Genomic DNA, 20,536 nt, shown 5'->3' with positions numbered 1-20,536 from the left:
TTGCCTCAGTATCTTCCAGTCAGGAGAATTGAATGACAGAATTAAATAGGCATCCTTTTTAAAATTGTAAAATAATGTATCCCCTTTGAAGAAAATTTGGAAAAACAGAAAAGTAAGAAGTAAAATTAAGAAGAAAAAAAACAATGCTGAACAAAACCACATTATTGATTTGACGTATTTTCTTCTTCCTGCCCCCTCTCCCTTATTTTCTGTGTGTTGGTCTTTACATGCAACACACACACAACAAAGCACAAATACTCCAAGTTATTTTGAATTTTTCTTTTTTCCACTTAACATTATATTATTTATTAATTTTTTTGTAAACCACAAAAAATGGCTATGCTATCTCTCACTGTGTGTGAAAATGTAGCCCTTGGTTACTTAACCATCTCTGTCATTTTGGGTATTTAGAATGATCTGATATTCACTGCTATTAATAACATGATTAATTTCTCCATGTTTTTTCTGAATTTAGGATTTTCTTAAAGGATACATTTCTGGACATTTGATTATTTCATCAAAGGATAGGAATAGTATGATTATATGAGCATTGACTTGATTCTTTGATGAGGTATATTTTCTCTTTACAATTCATATACTCTAATCAAGATCTAAAATCATATAAAAGACATGGTCTGTTAAGACTCTGGTTTAGGTTGTGTGTGGTGGCTCATGCCTATAATCCCAGTACTTTGGGAGGCCAAACTAGGTGGATTTCTTGAGCCCAGGAGTTCGAGACCAGCCTGGGCAACATGGTGAAACCCCATCGCTACAAAAAATACAAAAATTAGCTAGGTGTGGTGGTGCATACCTGTAGTCCCAGCTACTCAGAAGGTTGAGGCTAGAGGATGGATTGAGCCCGGGAGGTTAAAACTGCAGTGAACTGTGATTGTGCCACTGCACTCAGTCTAGGTGATATAATGAGAGCATGTCTCAAAACAAACAAACAAAAAAGACTTGAGCTTCTCTCCAGACTTCTGAACTTGGTGTCACCACGTTGATGAATCTGTATCCTGAAAGCCATTGCAAGTATTGTGGGTTGCAACCATTGGATTATGACCAAATAGACACAGTTTTTTCCTGAGTGATTTCCCACTCAAGAGGTGGGAGGGGCAGAGTAAAACAATTTTAAAGCAATATCCAAGATTAGCAATCAATATTCTTTGCCAATACCTTGAAAATGTAAGGAGATACAGTAACACTTAGGACAGAGAATCTGCCATTTTATTTTCTGTTCCTAAAATATACACTTTTTGGAATGTGCCCTTATAAAGCTTATAATGACTTCTATATAGAAAGTTTGGATCCAATATGAAGACCTTTATGACAAAGAAATTTGATCATAGCAATATTGTTTACCTATTTTTCTGCTTTAGAAGCCCACTTTTTGTAAATAAAATGTTAGTATTTTTATTCATTTTACTGTTTAAGACTGTTTGCTTTTCACTAACCTTTTATTACTGTACAAATATTTTCCTATGTTGTTATGAGTGAATCCTCCTATTAGCTTCAATTCTGTAGTGTCATAATCACACAAAAGGCTGAAGTACTGATTATGCCTCAGATAATGTAGTTGTTAATGATCAACTTAATGTTAAAAGCCATTACTGCTCATTGACATAATTCTGAGAACATTATACTGTAGAAGTGCACCTTTTGTGTGGAAACAGAATGACAAAATTGAAATGTTAAAAGTTGAGTGTCTGAATAATAGCCTGTGAAATCATTTAGACAAGAACATTGTTGCCTCTATTGTTCAAAGACTAGAGAGTGACAGGATGAGACAAAAAAGAAGAAACACCACCACAGCTTCACTTGCAGGTTTGAAGGGAGATGGAAAAGAAAGAGAATCCCTGTTTGTTTCTGTCTTCCTGCAGGGTCTTCTCCTAACAATAGAGCACCCTCCTCTGGCCACTTGCCAAAAGGGGATGCCTGCCTCGGTTTTGATTGGCAGGACTAGAGCCAGGCAGGGGGTTGCTGTAAGTGCGTTGCAAGAATTTTCCAAGTACAATGTTGTCTGAGAGTGACCCGGACCAGTCACCCGTGGCTTCCTCCATGTTCCATGCTCAAGGGCTTTAGGTCATGACATTTGAAAGCTGGAAACAGACTGTGGGAAGGCAGAAGGGTACAGTCACCTTCCCAAACAAGCTGCTAGCTCACTTTAGTACTTTGCCACTGGTGTCTGTCTTCTTTAGTATCATTAGTCAATTTTGATCTGGAGGATGGAGGCAAGCCAATAAAGAGTTGAGAGACAGAAGATGGTGTATATGTGATACGGTGGGGAAGGGACATATGGGAGCCTCCATTCTTGTTTGGTGGAGTCAATGGGATCTAAAACAGAGGTACAGTCTATTGCTGGGTGGGTCATTTAGCACCTTCCATGGTCAAAGACCTAATTCATGACCTTGACTGACCATTTAACAATTTTCATATTTGATCATAACAGCAACAAGTGAACAAGCAGAGATGGACTACAACTAGTTCATCATTGTTACTAGAACTATCCAATCCTTATAATCTGTTTACAGTGAGTGAGTGACAGTTATCTTCATATAATGTTCCATAAACATTCTATTTTCCAGGCATGGTTCTAAAGGCTTCCTATGTACTAACAGAGGAGATTTTGCTCAAGGAAGATTTTGCTAAAATGCATACTGGCATCAGATTGTCAGAGAGGAAGAATAATTGTATACTTACAAGGGATGAAAACATGTTCATAATGTACTTCAGTTTTACAGAAAAAATGGAATTATGCTTGAAAGTATTGTTTAAGAAAGTAGAGATACTTGTTACAGACTTTAAAAAGGTTTCTATGAGATTGAATTATGAGCCTGGGCAACATAAGTGGGACTCCATCCCAACAAAAAATAAACAAATTAGCCAGGCATGGTGGTGCATGTCTGTAGTCCCAGTTTCTTGGGAGGCTGAGGTGGGAGGATCACTCGAACCCAGGGGTTCGATGTTGCAGTAAGCTACGATGGCTCCACTGCACTTCAGCCTGGGTGACAGAGTGAGACCCTGTCTCAAATAAATAAACAAAATATAACAAAACTGAATTATATATAAACATTTTTACTGACATTGAATTTTTCAAAGGGAAATTTAGTTTTTAGAACAGTTGTAGATCTACAAAAATATTGCAAAGGGAGTACAAAAGTTGCCATATCCCCCATACTCAGTTTCACCTATTATTAACATCTTACACTACTATGGCACATTTGTTATAGTTAATGAAACAGTATTAATACATTATTAAAGTCCATAGCTTATTCAGATTTCCCCAGTTTTTTCCTACTGTCTTTTTTTCTGTGGATCTTATTAAAATACTACGATATTTAGTTGTCATGTCTCCTTAAGTTCCTCTTGGCTGTTACAGTTTCTCAGATTTTCCTTGTTTTTGACAATCTTGACAGTTTTAAGAAGTACCGGTTAAGTATTTTGTAGAATGTCCTTCGATGGGGATTTGTTTGATGCTTTTTTTATGAATAGACTGATTTTATCAGGATAATTTTTACTATTACTGAAAAGACTTTTGGACTTCTGGCATATTAGTTCGTGGGGGAACAGCTTATAGTCTGTAATTAATGAAGAAAAAATCATTTATTTAGGGCAGGGGAGTGTTGAAGATTGCACTGATATATGGATAGGTCCCAATGATTTGGCAGGTATGTAAGACAAAAATTTCAGAATTCGTTCTGAAAATATTAATTCCTTTCTTTACACAACAGACATTCACAGAACACCCCTGTTTGCCAGTCACTGCTCTGAGCACAAGGAATACAAATCTGAACTAGTGACAGAAAGATTAGCTTCTCAAACTGCCATGCAAGAAGTGTTTTCCCTTAAAGCTTGAGAAAGAAGGGAATCTGACAACTTCTTTCCAAAACCTATAACAGTGTCTATATTGTTACTCTCTTCAATTAAAACCTACTTCTTAATTTGTCTCCCAGCAGAGATGGAGATTAATAACAAATATTTATTAATATCATTCTATATCCCAAAGCAAAGTTTTCCTTAATAAAAAAATTCAGTGGGTTTTAAAATTCTGGCTCACATGCACTTTTTTTGTGTGTCTTCCCAATTACTCCTTTCAAACATTTATGCAAGTTTACCTGCATTAGATCTTATACTCCTTTTTAAAACTTCTTATTTTGAAATGATTTTAAGTGTACAGAAAAATTGCAAAAATAAAGATAAGAGTTCACTTTTTATTCAGCTTCCTCTAATGTTAACAATGTAACATAATCAAAGTACAATGATTAAAATGAGGAAATTAACATTGATACTTTTTTCTGAATTATAATTCATATTTGCATATCACCAGTTTTTCCACAAATATTCTTTTTCTGTTTCCTGATCTGGTCCAAGATCCTATACTGTGTTTAACTGCTGTGTCATCTTAGGTTTTTCAGTCTGTGACAGTTTTTCAGTCTATGTGTTCTGTGATGTTGAAATTTAAAAAAATAACATTTCGATGAGCAGTTGTATTGTAGAATGTCTCTCAATTTGGATTTTACTAATATTTTGCAATGAATAGATTGAAATGCATTTTGGTAAGAATACCACAGAAGTAATGGTGTATCCTCAGTTATCACAGTGGGGGGTACTTAATGTTGATATGACTCATTACTCATGGTGTTAACCTTAATCACTTGGTTAGAATAGTACTTTTCTGGGTTTTTCCATGGTAAATTTACTGGTTTTTTTCCCCATAGTAATCAATAATGCTTTGGGACTAGGCAAATACCTTGTTTTTCATATTTTTTTATGTGTCCCCTTTTCTTATCATTTGAAGGACTTGGCTCAATATCATCTAAAAATCAGTCCTAGAAGTTGAGTAATTCCTTTAAAAGAGACTGATATTTGAGATTTTCTTTAACAGGTATTGGTCTGTTGTTAGTTAGATTTATAAAAGAAGTTCATGAAAGATATAGCATTTTTTTAAATCAAATTGTGTGGGGAAAAAATAGGTTGACAATGAAAACAAGAGCTCCCATAAATTATACTTGGGGTAAGTAATACTAAAAAAAAAACAAAAAACCAAAAAACACCTAAAGCCAGAGTACAATGAAAGTATTCTGTAGTTGGCCATGTACCTAAACACATGCAGATATGTATATATTAATGCTGGTGAATTTATATTCACCAACATTTAACTCCTTAGTTTTTCAGAAGTAGACTCTTAGCTTTCGTCTTAGAATATCTATCCTATTCTGCCTCAAGAATTCTATTCTAATGCTATTGAGAAGAGTTACTTTAAAATCAGGCCCATTTACTACTAATGAATTAGGATACATTAGCAGTAACTGCACTGGATCCTAATTAGAAAAGAACAAACTGCTTTGGGAAAAAGTAGGTCTAAATCTTTCTTTTGCTATGCAATTATGTTATTTTCAAAGTTAATATTTTTCTAATGGCCCTCTGTTTGAATTCTCCATCTCTTTTTATTTAATACTCTGGATATCTGCTCCAACTGTCTCCTCTGCTGCATCGTCCTTTCTAATAGAGTTGATTTGGGTAAGTTGTTGCCATATGTCACTCCTCTTCCCCAAAGACTTCTAGACTTTTAGTACCAAGTGTTTTCTTTATTGCTTATAATTAACTACTTTTTGAATGTATTGTTTTCAGTTTTTATTCACTTACTTATATACTGATGTTACCCCTGCATTATTTACTAATGTATTTATGTTCTGTCATTACACTCAAATTATCCCCAAAGACACACATTGAGTTTATTCATTCACTTGCTTCAATCTGTGCTGATGTAAAATATAGGCTAGGCTAGGTGAAAAATTTGAAGATAAATGAGTCAGATTCATGTTTTCCTAAACATTTCATCAGAGAACATTTTTGAGGAAACATCTTTGAATCTGGGCTGGCTTTTGAATGAAATCTCAGATTTTTGGGGGAAGACTAGAATGTGTCTTAGAGTATATAAAATTTCTGTAGAGGATAAATATATTATCTTGCATTCTAGTGGGAAATTAGCAGATTTTATTGATTATTATTATTATTATTATTATTTTAGAGACAGAATCTCACTGAATTGCCCAGGCTGGAGTGCAGTGGTACTATCATAGCTCTCAGCCTTGAACTCCTGGGTTTACAGGAGCCTCCCAGATAGCTGGGGCTAGAGGTATGTTCCAGACATCACACCTGGCTAATTTTTACTTTTATTTTTTTTTGGTAGAAATGGGGTTTTGCTATGTTGCTCAGGCTGGTCTCGAACTCCTGGCCTCAAGAAATCCTCCCACCGCTGCCTCCCAAAGTGCTGGCCTGGGCCCACCGCACTTGGCCTAATAATTATTCAATTTGCTAGAATCTAAAGGTGTGTGTGAGTGAGCAAAGAGGGAGGGAGGATGCAGAGAGAGAATGACAGAGGGAAAGAGGGAGCAAGAGAGAGAGTGAGGGGGGTGGGTAGAGCTGAAGTAGAGACTGGAAGAAAACCCAAGTTGTTCAATAGCAAATGGAACTTGAGAAGGTCAGGAAGAGTTCTGTGGAGGAGCATGAAGGAGGAGCAAATGAAATTCACTTGCTCCCTTTGATGAGGTGAAAAGAAATAGCCTCAGCTTATTTGTGTGCTTCTGAACCTTGGTGCACCCTCCACTAATTCAGAGGCTGTGGGAAATCCAGATGCAGTTGTTGTTCTCTTAGAGCTCCATTAGGACCTGATCCAGCCCCTGCTAACGTATCAGGAGGCTGCATTGGCAGCAAACGGATCCACTCCTAATGTACTTGATGGGAAAACTTAATGCCTTTGCTGTGCCATTTGAATGTTTTTGTTTGAAAGAGCATATAGATTATTTATAGTCCACCAAATAAGCCTGAGGGTCTTTTAATAAACTCATAGATTAGGTTGCTCAAAGGAGTTTATTGAAATAATATCTGAATTTGTCCATGACAATGACATTCCATGAGTTTATGGCTCTATCCCATGGGGAACAGGATTTCCCACTTTACCCCAGGGTATCTGTGTATCATTTCAAGATTCAGAAGAAATGAAAGCAGGACTTTTGGTCACTATACCAGCTTCTCTCACAATGTTTTTTTTTTTTTTTTCTCAAAAACAAAAACACAGATGAAAGCAAGTGAAGGGAACTGGTAAAGAAAATTTGGGAAGAGCTGAGGGAACTGCCTTCTAAGGCAAGTAAGTTTAAGCTTTTTGATTAACCTGTTTTGGGGAAGAATGTGAGTTTTATACCTCATAGTCATTTTTTGAAAGGCACCACATCTTTTCTGGTCAGAATATTAGGGATTTAGGGAGTTTGGCTTGGGTCTGATCCAAGAAAGAGCAACAAGGACATAAAAATCCATGTCATCAGAGCCAGAAGCTTTGATTTCAGCTACATTTATTTATTCTCTGATGCACTGGAAGAGCTCACAGTTGTCTGAGAGTGTGGGATTATTGTTCACACCACTCACGTCACCTCTGCAGTTCACCCCACACTCCCACAGGGGACCATTTCACCATCTCTTTCAGAATGATGGTTGTTTCCCTTTACTTAAAATTAAACCACTTCTTGACATTGAGTTGCTTGAAATCCAAAATTTTAAGAAGTTCTCCAAAATTTTGCCGATTTTACCTTTATATTTTCCCCTGTCAGTACTTTGACCCCCAATTCCCCTCATCCTTATCAGAGGTCTTCTTTGGTCCAGCTGTCTCCTCAAATCTCACATCTCACTTGAAATTTCATTTAAAATCTCTAGCCTCTCCCTACTTGTTTCTCCCTTGGCTGCCATTTATTTAACTTTCTAATGACATTTTCTAACTCCATAAAGTCTTCTGAGGTAACAATCTTTTATGAAACACACATGATTCTATTGTATTTTTATTTTTTTTTCCAAAGGAGAACACAGCCAGAAAAGAACAATGAAGAACTGTTTTATTTCAAATAGGACAAATTAATAACAAAAACATAGACATCTTAGAGTGAGAAGGAATTTTTAAAAATCGTCTTGTCAAAGACCCTCATTTGATAATGAGGAAACTGAATCCCAGGGAGTTGGAGTTATTTTTCCAAAGTGACATGCATCATGCAGCTGAGGCTGGAGTTGGATTTTCTCACTCACTTTCCAATTTTCTTTCCATTCCACCATACTGCTTTTCCTAGATGTTTGCTGTGAACCAGGAGTGATGAGACATAGCAGTTCACTTGGAATGGTTTCTGGAATGATTTCATTCATTCAATAGCTATTAATGGGACCCACTATGGCCACTGGTTAGGCAGTAGGGATGCTCATTAAATAGTCCCATGTCCCTCTCTCATGGAGCTTACATTAAAGTGAAGGAGATCAATGACAAATAAACAAGGGAATCTGGAATGCCAGGTAGTGGTATGAGCTGTGAGGACAAATGAAGAGATATAAGAAATAGAAGAGAATAGAGAGTGAACAATTGGGTTGGTGTATATTAGTCAGGGTTCTGTATATTAGTCAGGGTTCTCCAGAGAGACAGAACCAATAGGATATCTCTCTCTCTCTCTCAATCTCTCTCTCGCTCTCTATATATATAGTCTCTCTCTCTCTCTCTATATATATATAGAGAGAGAGAGAGAGACAGAGAGAGAGACTATATATATATATATAGAGAGAGAGACTATATATATATATATATATATATAGAGAGAGAGAGAGAGAGAGAGAGAGAGAGAGAGATGACAGGAATTGGCTCATTTGACTATGGTGGCTGAGAAGTTCCACCCTAGGCTGCCTGCAAGCTTCAGACAATGGGATGCCCATAGTGCGGTTCAGTCCAAGCCTGAAAGCCTCAGAACCAGGGGAGCCAAAAGTGTAAGTCCTGGAGTCCAAAGGCTGGAGAGCCTGGAGTTCTGCTGTTCAAGGGCAAAAGAATAATATCCCAGCTCCAGCAGAGAGAAAGGAAATTGCCTTTCTTTGCCTTTTTTTCCCCCTATCTGGGCCCTTAGCCTATCAGATGGTGCCCAGTCCCATTGAGATGATCTTCCCTACTCAGTCCTTTGAGTCATACACCAATCTCCTTTGGAAACACCTTCACAGACACACCCAGAAATAATGCTTGACCAGTTCTTTAGGTATTCTTTAATCCAGTCAAGTTGACACCTAAAGTTAACTATCATGGGTATGTGGGTTCGGGGTAGAATGGCCAGGGTGGACCTCTTTGAGGAGGTAACATTTGAGCAGAGGTCTGAATGAACTAAAGGAGTGACCCATGCGATCATCTAGGAAAGAACATTCCAGGCAAAGTGAACAGAAAGTGCAAAGACCCTCAAGTGGGTAGGAATAAAAATGAGTTTCATTTTGAGAATACAGGCATAGCTTTTGAATTATGCTGTGAGGTTTTTTTTTTTTTTCAACTATGAATCAACTAACTAAAATCAAGAACACTTGAATTCTAACAGACAACACTTTTAGGACTGGTTTGTGCCAGATTCACTAGTTTTACCTTTCACTTGTTCATTGGCTTTCATTATGAAAAATCTAGGAAGTGGGGCATAGCCTTCTTGCTACAAAGACACAGTAGAGAGAATCATATTTGAATGTGGAAATTTCATAACTAAACAGAACCATCCTAAAAATCTAGATTTAGCTTTTAGTTAAGTGGCTCTGTCATAGACGAAGTTTATGTAACCGGCAGAACCAACTGTTCTTTGGAGCTCAGTGCTGACTTTCCACATCGTAACCCAAAGGGAATGCCACAGGAGATCTTTATGAAGCCGGCAAACAGTCTCACAGAACGAGACTCAGGACTGACGCAGTCAGAGGAGACTTGGTCATGAGCTGCTGCTGTTTTTGTAAACCAATGCCCTGGGATCCTTGACCCCATAATAAGGAAAAGGCTAGCCCATTTTGACCTTTATAGCCTGTTGCAAAGTCATTGCTGAGCTATTATTTGAGTAGCTTGAGGTAGAATAATGTTCAACTCAGCTTCCTGGAGCTGCATTTGAAATGCAATTAATTGACTGCTGTTAGTTGTCAATTAACATTTATTATCAATTAGTTCATCAAATTGATTAGTTGGCAGGACCTTAAAGTCTAAATGCACTCCTTTCCATTATAAATATGTCTATAAGAGTAAAAGCTACTCACTAATTGATGTCAAACTGGAATTGCTTATGTCGTACTTGAGTCTTGTCCATATTGCATTTTAAAATCTATATCAAGCAAACTTGGATAATACATGTAAGGTTCACACTTTTAAAATGTGCCTCTTGTAATTGTTTTTTGTGGGGATAATCAGTAAATATGCCAGGTTGAAACTTTATACTGATGTCACAAGGAATAGGACTTGTAGTTTTATATTCATATGTCTAGAATGATTTTACTTTGGAAAAAAAGCATTCTGTCTCAGTGTTGCTGAATTTTTTGTACACATTTAAGGCTTGCATATATCAGTTTTAATATTTTGTGAGTCAACAAATATAAGGATGTAAGCTTTCAATAGCTATCTAGAGGAAGGTAAAATATGTGTATATACTTTGCAATGACCCCTATTTGAAAGACAAGCAGATATATTTTTATATATTTTTGATATTTTTATCACCTCCCTTCTCCCCAAAAAACTTTTCTATAATATACCCAGCTTTCTGGGCTCTTCAGGACCCTCCAGTATCTAAAGTCTAATTAATAGATTTCCAATTTCCTCTTCCATCCCTTCCTTTGGTTAAAACAACAACAAAAACAACCACAGCAACAACAGATATACCACTATTTAAAAAGATACATTTCTTTTTTTGGGAAAAGGAAACTTACAGACAAACATTTAGTATTCAGCATATGATATTTTTCTTTATCTTTTGTACAACTTGGGAAGCATGGAATGAAACTGTAAAATTTACCCCCTATCTATTTAACAAAACACAAGATACCTACAAGGGATTATTCATTTTTATTGCCTTTGTGCAAAAAGATAATTCCTGCCTCCTCCCACCCCAAATTGTGACCTAAATATGGCTGAAAGACACAACATGTGACCTGCTTAGCGCTGCCTGCCATGGCCTCGAGCCACAGCAGGAACTCTATTAGAGGGAACGGCACAGATGCTACCAGATGGCCAACATATTGTCCAGAGATGACCCATGTATAATTGCAGAAAGTTCAATACATTCAGGTTTTTAATTTAATTGCATTGACCACCTTACCTACTGCTGCTGCATGCTTTAATTTATTTAAGGTGGAAATATAGTTTAAGAGAGAGTGAGGGAACTCCCTACAATGTTACCTTCTGTCTTTTGCCAAGCACCAAATTGCCTAAAGGTGGGATTCCAGGTGTTCCCAGCTACCTGAACTGTGAGCAATTTGCGTCATATTTGCTTGGCCTTCATTATTTGAGTGGAGAGCTTTGCTTTTTAATCAAGTTAGCAACAGATAACATTTCCTAAATGCACATAATGCATTTTCATGATTTTGGCTTTTTTGGGAAGAGAGAAGGGGAATGATGGATTGGGTAGGATTGCTGCTTTAGCCTTCTCTGGGTAACTTGTACAAAAAGTTGATTGAATTTAATTACTTCACTTCCCCTATAGCAACTTCAGTTCTAACAATGTAAGATACCAGTGGTGGATCTAGTTCCCATAAATGTATATTTCCAGTCATATAATACTTTATTTCGGGGGGCATATTAAGTTGATTTTGCTGCATATACGAATATATAGTCACTTAAAAACAAGAATAGGTATGGGCTTTGGTTACTAAGAATTTTGAACCTTTTCTCTCTGAAGAAGCATGGCAATTGTATGTTATATGAGGATAGAGAACCATTGTTTCAGTCTCCTTTTGCAGACTGTTATTTCTTAAAATGTTTCTGCTAAGCAAATGTAATCACGATGGCATGCGTTATTAATTCAAAATAGCTTCTCAAATGGCTCAAGCTCTGGGATGGCAGCATGTCTGTTGCAATGTCATTTGTCATAATTCTTTGCTCTTATATAGTGCCTTTTCTCCAAGCCACTCACATACTACATTTGCTTTGTGTCTATATTCAAGACAAAAGATAAATCCTCATTTTGTTTGAACTTTCCAATCTATTGCATCTTTTCATATTTACACTGCACTATCTACTGATAGGTCTGATTGGTTTCCCTGATAAGTCCTGGAAAAAGAATTCATGAAATTGTCAAGGAAAATTATATTCTTCTGCCATAATCTGATTTGAGAATGAATTTTATGGTGGAAGCCATTTTACAGTACATTCAATGATGTTTTTCTGACACTTGTCATCATTAATTATGCTATACAAAGTCCCACTTCTTATTTAAAATCTGAATCCGAATTATTTGTACCAAAAGAAATGCATGTTAAGTGCTTGAAATAACCTTGGATTTTTTTGGTTAAGAGTATGTTTTCATGAAAACAGTTAAATGCTGTTAAACAAAAAAGAATAATTGTAGAATTAAAAAGATATTCTACGTTATTGTTTTATGATTTGAACTTGCCGATAAGCATTTCAGGACATCGCAAACCTGATTGGGTAGTGTCCCTTTAAAAGCAGACTGGCAGCTGCTGTCAAAATGGAATGCACCCCTAAAACTTGCTGTTTATTCATATCCCAGTTAAAGCTGAAACAAACAACTGAAACTAATCACGCTTGAAGTTGGGTATCGCCTTTGTGAGCTTTATGAGCCTATTTTTCTGAAATTAGAAATTGCCTGAGTGAAATGTTTCTAGCTAAACTGCTTTCTACTGAAGTCATGATTTTTACAGTCAGATAAATGCCCCTTAAGCTCCATTTATGTAAGCGTCAGTGACATCCAGTGGCTAGCAAGCTGATCACAAGTGCATCTCCCTGCAGTGTGAGGGGCCCATGGTACAGAGATAGAGATGGCACTGGAAACCGCTCTGCATTTGATAATTGTTGTTTCTACTCAAGAAAGTTGGTTTTACCAAATGTGGCCCTCTGATTAGGTTGACTAAACATTCCACCCTGAACTTTGAAATAGCATTGATAGAAATGAGACTTGAAAATTGGAAACAAAATTGCATGTAAGGGCTACATAGGAAAATGCCATTGCTTGGAAAACATAATTAGCATCTACGCTAAACCCGAAGCTTGAAACTCTGCAGGTGTTATTTAGAAATGGTTATCGGGGAGCTTACACAGCTTTCGGTTACACAAAGAGGACTTGTAAATTCTAGTGAGATTGGTTCATTATGCAGAGTTGGATGATGTTGCAGCTAATGTTTCAAACACATATGCTTCATAAAATGGTCCACCTTAATTTGAAAAAGGTATTACTTGCAATTATGTCAGCTATATAAATTTATTTGCAGACAGTCAATTCATATTGATCATAACCTGACCTCGCAATGACCTTGAGGAAAGGTAGTCTGTGACGGGTATAGATATTGGGATCAATACCAGAGTGCAATCGACTGCACCTAGTTACTGATAAATGAAGTAAAAAGGTACACTCTTTTCAGAAACAAAGATAATAATGCTCATTTAGTCAACCGTTTGTAAAGGTTTAATATTGATACATGTAGTTATAATGACATCCTCGGGCATTTTCAAGTGGCAGAAAACAATAGGGTAAGGAGTCACTGAACACACTAAGCAGAAAGAATTATTACTTTCCAACTCCAACAAAGACATTCCACGATATTTGTGTCAACAATGCTGAGAACCAGGGCATTCTCTAAGCAGTACAGAGAGACCACGGTTTCAACTGCACGAGGCTGTCTGCTTCAGTGTTCTTCTCTGTGTGCCAGGTCTTGTGAAACGAAGCACCGTATTACGTGGGAACAAAGCCTCCAGGACCCCACATTGTACGTTAGTACTACCCTCTTTTGCACATTTGCAGTGGAATTAGCTTGCCTATCCACAGGTATAACCAACTGTAATCATGAGAAAGAGAGCATTTGGTCTCAGCGCATCTGCTCCATGTTGATGCATTCCCCTCTGCTATGGAAAGTTAAAAGAAAGGATGTTAACAAAAATTTCCCCCAATTGTTCCTTTCTCTTTGCTGGGAATTCCACAGAGTGAGCACTTGGCAAGTTATGCAGAACCTAAGTAAATAGAATCCATTGGCAAAATGGTAACAGGTTGTGCAGCTTAATTGGAGGAGAGAAGTTCAGGAGCCAGCCTGGTGTCTGCTGCACCCAGTTGGTAAATTGTGCCTGTGGTGAGAACAGAGTGATTTTGCAGTAAGCTCATTTTGGGTAACTAGTCAGCCTGCTACTGTGAGCCAAGAAATATGAGGATTTGGTTTCAGTGTGTTTTTCTTTTTTCCTTTTTTTTGGTGTAAAATATATTTCTATATCTTAAGCTTTGTTTATCTTTTGCCAGTATAATTTTGAGAAATCGGTGCCAGCACTCTGATATTGTCTTCCTAAGGGAGGGAAATGCTGAGAGACATTTGTGGCTATTAAAACCTGCAAACAGAAGGAAAAGGCTCTGTTCGCATAGATTCCACTTGAATGTTTTCCCTGAATGCTTAAGTTTCTTAGGTGATCCCTACAGTTAATCTCCTGGTCCCATGCCTCAAGCCACATGCTTTTTCACATGGTCTTCCTGTTTTGCAGGCCAGCTAGTCATTTGCTACCTGCTTTTGCTTCTTCCACTCTCATGAAGCTATTTATTAATAAACCTGTGTTTTCAATATGGCATTACATCAATAAACCTCCGAGTGGTTCCGTTAGTCAGCATTCTGGGAAATCCTATGCTATATTGGAGAACTGTAAATCTCCATTATTGCTTCCCATAGCACAAATAAAGAATACCCTCTTACCTCCCTGACATCCTCTGCTCATTTTAAAGGGTGAATGCATATTCTCCCACTGGCGCTGCGAGCTGCTGAACTTGTGTTTGTCAGCAAGTGGAGTGTCGCTGACACTGAAGACACCCTGAAACACCTATAATCAAGGAACAGGCTAATTTCAGGTATTAAGAACCAAATTACTTCAGTGCTTCAGTCTTCTCTTTTTCTGAAGTCTTTAACCAATTGGTGGGACAGGCGAATTCTGGACTTTAGATTTTTCTGTTCTGCAGCTGTGGGATCTGATTTCCAGCGTGTTATTAACTGTCACAAAGAAAATATCAGTAATTAGAAAGATAAGAATAGACTTTTAGATACCCTTTTGGTATCAGGCAGAAACAGTAGAACATCTTTGTTGTTTATACTAACTAAAAAATTTCTGGTATTTACTACTTAAGACAAGGGTGATAATAGCATTTCCACACAACCGTAAAAAAGGGTTTGGCCAGTGAATACTGTTCCTTCTCGCTATTTTTATGACTTCCCCAGGACAAAGCACAGTGGAAGTTAGGACAGAGGATGACAGCTTGGAGGAGCTGTCTGAAAGTGGCTTTGACTCTGAGCCTGGGTTTCCTTGAGGGATACCTTTAAAACTACAAGTGGTATGTATTTGACATGAGGAAACTGACTTTTAATATTTCTAAAGGTGCTTTTAATAAAGCAAATTTAGGTATCCCAAGAAAAATTTCTGTATAATAGCCCAGAAATCCCTGACCACTCTGGAACTGGTCTCTTTATATCTGATATCCACAGCTCACTTCATGACAGGGCGCCTTATTTTGGGGATGACACAAACAGCTCAACTATGAGTTTCTGACCATCTTGCCTTGCCCATATCTGCTGACCTGGCTCTGGGCTCTGACCAGGGGCCTTCCTGCCTGCCTAGATACTAGCTAAGTCATTAGAAGGCAAAGGCCTATCAATTTTTGCTGCCAACCTTCTACTTTGTATTCTAATTTCATTTTTGGTAAGAATCGCCACTAAGAATAGGTAGCTGTCGGTTGTTGTCAGGGTCCTGTGAATTTCCTAGCACCCAGCTACTCTTCGTTGACTCCACCTGGGCTAACCTGCCTTAGCTGGTCTCTGGCCTGCTTCTTTGGCTGATCTTCCACTGTCCTTTGTCAATTGTTTTTTTTTCCAGATTCCATTTCAGTTATATGTGCTCTTCTGCCTACTGTCAGTCACTGCCATGGTTCCTGGGATTCTGGAACCTCCCATACTGGCATTGGGCAATCCCATGTTCCAGATTGTCCCTTAGAACCCACCTCTCTATTAAAGCTCCAATATTTTATTCAGTCAGAGCAATTCTATGTGTCGGATTGCCTAACGATGAATCCCTGGTGAATTAATGAATTATTCTGTTGCAACTACATAACATTTGCATCTTATAATAGGAATGGTGAGAAGCTGCAAAGATTTTCTCTATACTGGGGATCAAGGGAGGACATTTAGACACTGGTGTTTTTTGTAGCATCCCTTGAGAAATACCCTAATCCACATATGTGTAGGATCAGCTATCTATCTACAGCATGATAGCCCAATGTGTCTATGCATGCCCCCGTGTAGGGCAGAATGGCAGCAGCAGCAGGGGATGGCAGAGTGGATTTTAACTAAAGACGACAGACGGGCATTCCAGACACGTGCCATTTGATTTAGACCCCGATTCTTCTTGCTGGATTCCCACTAATGCCTATGTTGAACAATCTCAACTTGCTGGAAGTGTGTCCTGAATTGTACCTTCTGGTAATTCCATATCATTATAAGTAAATGGAGTTCCTTTGCTGGAGGCCTTTTGCTCTAACAGGGACAAATCATTCTTGGTGAGAGACAGAAGATGTTGAGGAAGATGAACTCTCAATTATGCAGCTCATCCCAGCTGTGCCAAGCAAGTGAGAACACCCAGTACACAAGATCATTTTCCAGGACTCAAGGCTTTTGGTTTTCCATAACCCTGAATCCTGGGACTAGAATCCCAAATGTTTTGACATGAAAATAATGTTTTTTTAAACAAGAGGAAATTTCCTGTTTATCACTAAATGAAATTCCCCTCCAAAGGAGAATGCCTGCATAGATTTTCTGCTAGGATCCACCTGCTAGAAAAAAAACCTTAGCTACATTATAAGAATTGCAAAATTGCAAAAGCAATAACACTTTACCATATTAATTAATTTTGAATACAGCCGAAGTCTTGTATAAGTGCATATGACATCCATGGTAATGCCAAATTAATTCTTTATGATCAGTGCTATTGCAATCAATACTAAATGAATTCATAATGATAAGATACTTAAAATAAAGAGTTACCACAAAAACAATAAAAAGACCATCATCATCCGAACTATAGCACACTAATAAAGTTTTAGCTCAATAAGCTGGTGCTATCCATGACAATCAATGGCAGATACTTAATTTATTTCTGCTTGTCTCTGTCTTGCTTTTCCTGTAAGCGCTGTGTAAAGCATGCTGCTTTGATTCTACTGTAAATTGTGTAGAGAGAAAGAAATACAGTACTCTTATTATTCAATAATTTTGCTGTAGCATTTACTTTGCATATCACCTCTGCCAAAGAACTCATGGCAAATTATACACACCAATCTAGTTCCAAATGGATTCCTTTTTGTCTCTATTTCCTCTTCATGAGAACCATGTAATCTTTTCTGAATCTTCTTTCCTCTTTCATAGATAAAGATATTTGTAGTATGCATAGGGTTAAAGACTAGAAGATGGCTACACTGGTCTTTACATTTTCACTTTTTCATTTTCATAAGGCCAAAAGACACTGTGTGGATGGAAACTAATGACTCTATTATATCTATCCTTTACTGTGCATTAAAGAATCAATCAATCTTGAAGTTAAGAAGTAATAACTTCCTCCCTTTCTCTCACCTCCCTCCCTCCCTCCCTCCTTCCCTTCCTTCCTTCCTCCCTCCGTCCCTCCCTCCCTCCCTCCCTCCCTTCCTTCCCTCCTTCCTTCTCTGTCCCTCTCTGCCTCTCTCCCTCTCTCCCTGTTTGAACATCTTCCATATGTCAGTGATATTCTGGCCTGGGCCCTGGAAATAAGAACAAACAAAATTAATCCTTACCTTCTAGCTTAGATAGAATCATGAAAAGAGTACTGGGCTTGGTCAGGCGTGACATCAAGTCAGTAATTTCAGCACTTAGGGAGTCCAGGGCAGGAGGATTCACTTGAGGCAAGGAGTTGAAGACTAGTCTAGGCAACATAAATAGACCCTGATTCTATTTACACACACACAAAAAAGTACTGGGGTTGACATCAGGTTGAAGTACATCTTAGTTTTTAAATTTTCTTTGTTATTTGATTTTGGGCACTGTGGCAGAGGCAAATTTCATTTCAGATCTTTTCTTCTTGGGAACATGGACAGCTATACTTCCCAAATCCCTTGCATTTAAATAGGGCTGTATGAGTAGTCCTGGACAATGAATTGTGTGTAGAAATTATGTGTGTCACTTCTGGGCTAAGCCAGTGAAACTTCCTATGTACTACTTCAGTCCTGTCTTGCCCACAAGGAGGCCTCATGTTGGGGTGGTAGAGCCATAAGATAGAAACAGCCTGGATTGCTGAGTCCCTGTGTATTAGTCAGGGTTCTTCAGAGAAACACAACCAAGAGGATATAAAAGATGACATAAAATAAGAGATTTAACATGGGGATTGGCTTACATAATTATAGAAGCCAAGAAGTTTTATGATGTTGTCTGCAAGCTGGAGAACCAGGAAAGCCAGTGGTGTAATTCCAACCGAAGACCTTAGAACCAGGGGAGCTGACAGTGTAAGTCCCAGTCCACAGCTGAAGTCCTGAGAACCAGGTTGGGGCTGCTGGTGTAAGTCTGGAGTCCAAAAGCTAAGAGACAGGAGCTCCCATGTCTGAGGGCAAGAGAAGATGGATGTCCCAGCTCAAGAGAGGGGGTGGGGGGCGGGGGAGAGAGAGTTTGGATCTTCTTTTCTTTATTGGGTCTGCTTATTCAAATGCTAATTCTCTTCCAGAAACACCCCCAAAGATAACGTTTAGAAATAATTTCTACCAGCTCTCTGCGTCAAGTTGACTTAATCCAGTCAAGTTGACACAAAATTAACCATCACACACTCTGCAAGGAAAACAACTGCCTTGGAAGGTACCTAACCTGCGGTGAACTTTGTGTGATAGAGAAACAAAATTTGTTTCTTTCTTTAGGAGTTGCTTTCTACTGTACCATGAGTCCAACCAAGCCTATCTAAAATAGGTAAGTAATCTCTCTGAGTATCTGTTTTTTCATCACAAAACAGGGATAATATATTTCTTACTTACATAATGAAGTTCCTGAGAAAATCAGTGAAGATAACTAACATATCACACACAAACTATGTAAGTCAGAGTTATGCAATGGCTGAGTTGAACTATTCTGGATTCAAGAATCATAACTCACAATTTCATAAGATTAATTTGGCCCAGGTTTCTCTCTGTCTATCATAACACCAGGAGATGTTGTTCAAAGATTTTAGAAGGACGAAATGATTTCTTGAGAGTGATTAAAGCTCATACTCTATAATGAGAGTTGCATGTAAGTTGAATGTAAAAATGAGTTGCCATGATAGGCTCTCATATGGGTCTCCTGTTTCTCTTCCTCAGGGCTGGTGATACTCACACACTTCTCTCATCTGCAGCTTCATGGGTGAATTCCAAATTCTTCTGTCCCATGATCTGCATCAAGGCATCTAATTTATACTTAAAAGCTTTTGTTACTAAGTTTGGACTCTGTCCAAAATAACCACTCACTGCATGCTGTTATTGCCTACCATTATTTTTTAAAAAATAATTTTCATAATCTGAAGCTATCCGGTATTGAATGTTTACCATGAGTTTCCTGCTGCTAGAAGGTAAACTTAGTGAGAACAGAGACACAAATAACTTTTTTTCACTATCGCATCCTCATTGCCTAGAAGAGTGCCTGGCGTACAGAAGACAGTCAATAGATATCGGTTGAATAAATGAATGACCTAGCATAGTAGACATTCAATAAATATCAGTTGAATGAATGAATGAGCTGACATATAGTAGGCATTCTATAAATATCAGTTGAATGAATGACGAACAGCAGGAAAGAGATAAAGTGATGGTAAAGAGTGATTGAGCATGGAATGAGTGGTTTTCTTTGTGTGTGTGTGTGTGTGTGTGTGTGTTTTGTAACAGATAATTAGAAAATACCTTTTCTGAGCAACTGATGACATTTGACCAGAACTGGAATGATGAAAGCAGGACTATTTTATCTACTAGGAATTATAAGCATAATGCCTGTGACTAAGAGTTTTTCAGCACCTGGGAAAGTGTTTCAGGCCTGGAAAAATATTACTGGCATTAATTTATGAAAAGAAGACAGCAAAATTGAAACCAACAATATTTATTTGAATGCATACAAAATGTCAATTGTAACTAATCAACTGCAACTCAACTGTTATCATTTTATGTAAATTCTACTCAATATGCAATGTGAGTATATTTTAATAGGTTTGATCTGATGAGCTTAGAACCCACAAGAATCTTGTTAGATGGGAAAGAGCTAGTTGTGTGAAAATCTTGGGGAGGACTATTACAAGCAGAGAATGCCTCGAAACAGAAAAATGAATTCCATGTGACTGAGGAAGAAAAAGAAAGATGCGGCCAGTGAATAAGGAGAGAGCGAGGGAGACTGGTAGGAAATGAGGTTGAAATCAGGCAGTGACTGGGTTGTGCAAAGTTTTACACAGTGTAAGGAAAATGGACAAAGATACTTCTCAATACACCCTTCTTTTTCTGGTTCAGGGGTGTGGGTG

At 37.9% G+C, this 20,536-nt stretch overlaps 1 long non-coding RNA gene across 3 annotated transcripts in view; it reads left to right on the top strand.

Annotated features, from left to right (window-relative positions):
- The window catches only part of LOC104005193 (uncharacterized), a 269,037-nt gene that overhangs the window by 43,526 nt on the left and 204,975 nt on the right, over positions 1–20,536 (top strand). The window contains exon 1 of one of the 3 annotated variants that reach the window (XR_010149740.1): positions 18,747–18,969. The exons of the other annotated variants lie outside the window; for them this stretch is intronic. This is a non-coding gene — a long non-coding RNA (uncharacterized LOC104005193). Of the gene's footprint in view, positions 1–18,746; positions 18,970–20,536 lie in introns of those variants that run through there. 3 annotated transcript variants of the gene reach the window in all.

This window comes from Pan troglodytes, chromosome 13 (genome assembly GCF_028858775.2).
Source record: "Pan troglodytes isolate AG18354 chromosome 13, NHGRI_mPanTro3-v2.0_pri, whole genome shotgun sequence".
NCBI classification, from domain to species: Eukaryota; Metazoa; Chordata; class Mammalia; order Primates; family Hominidae; genus Pan; species Pan troglodytes.
The sequence above is the reverse complement of the archived record's forward strand: the minus strand, read 5'-3'. Positions and strand labels throughout refer to the sequence as shown.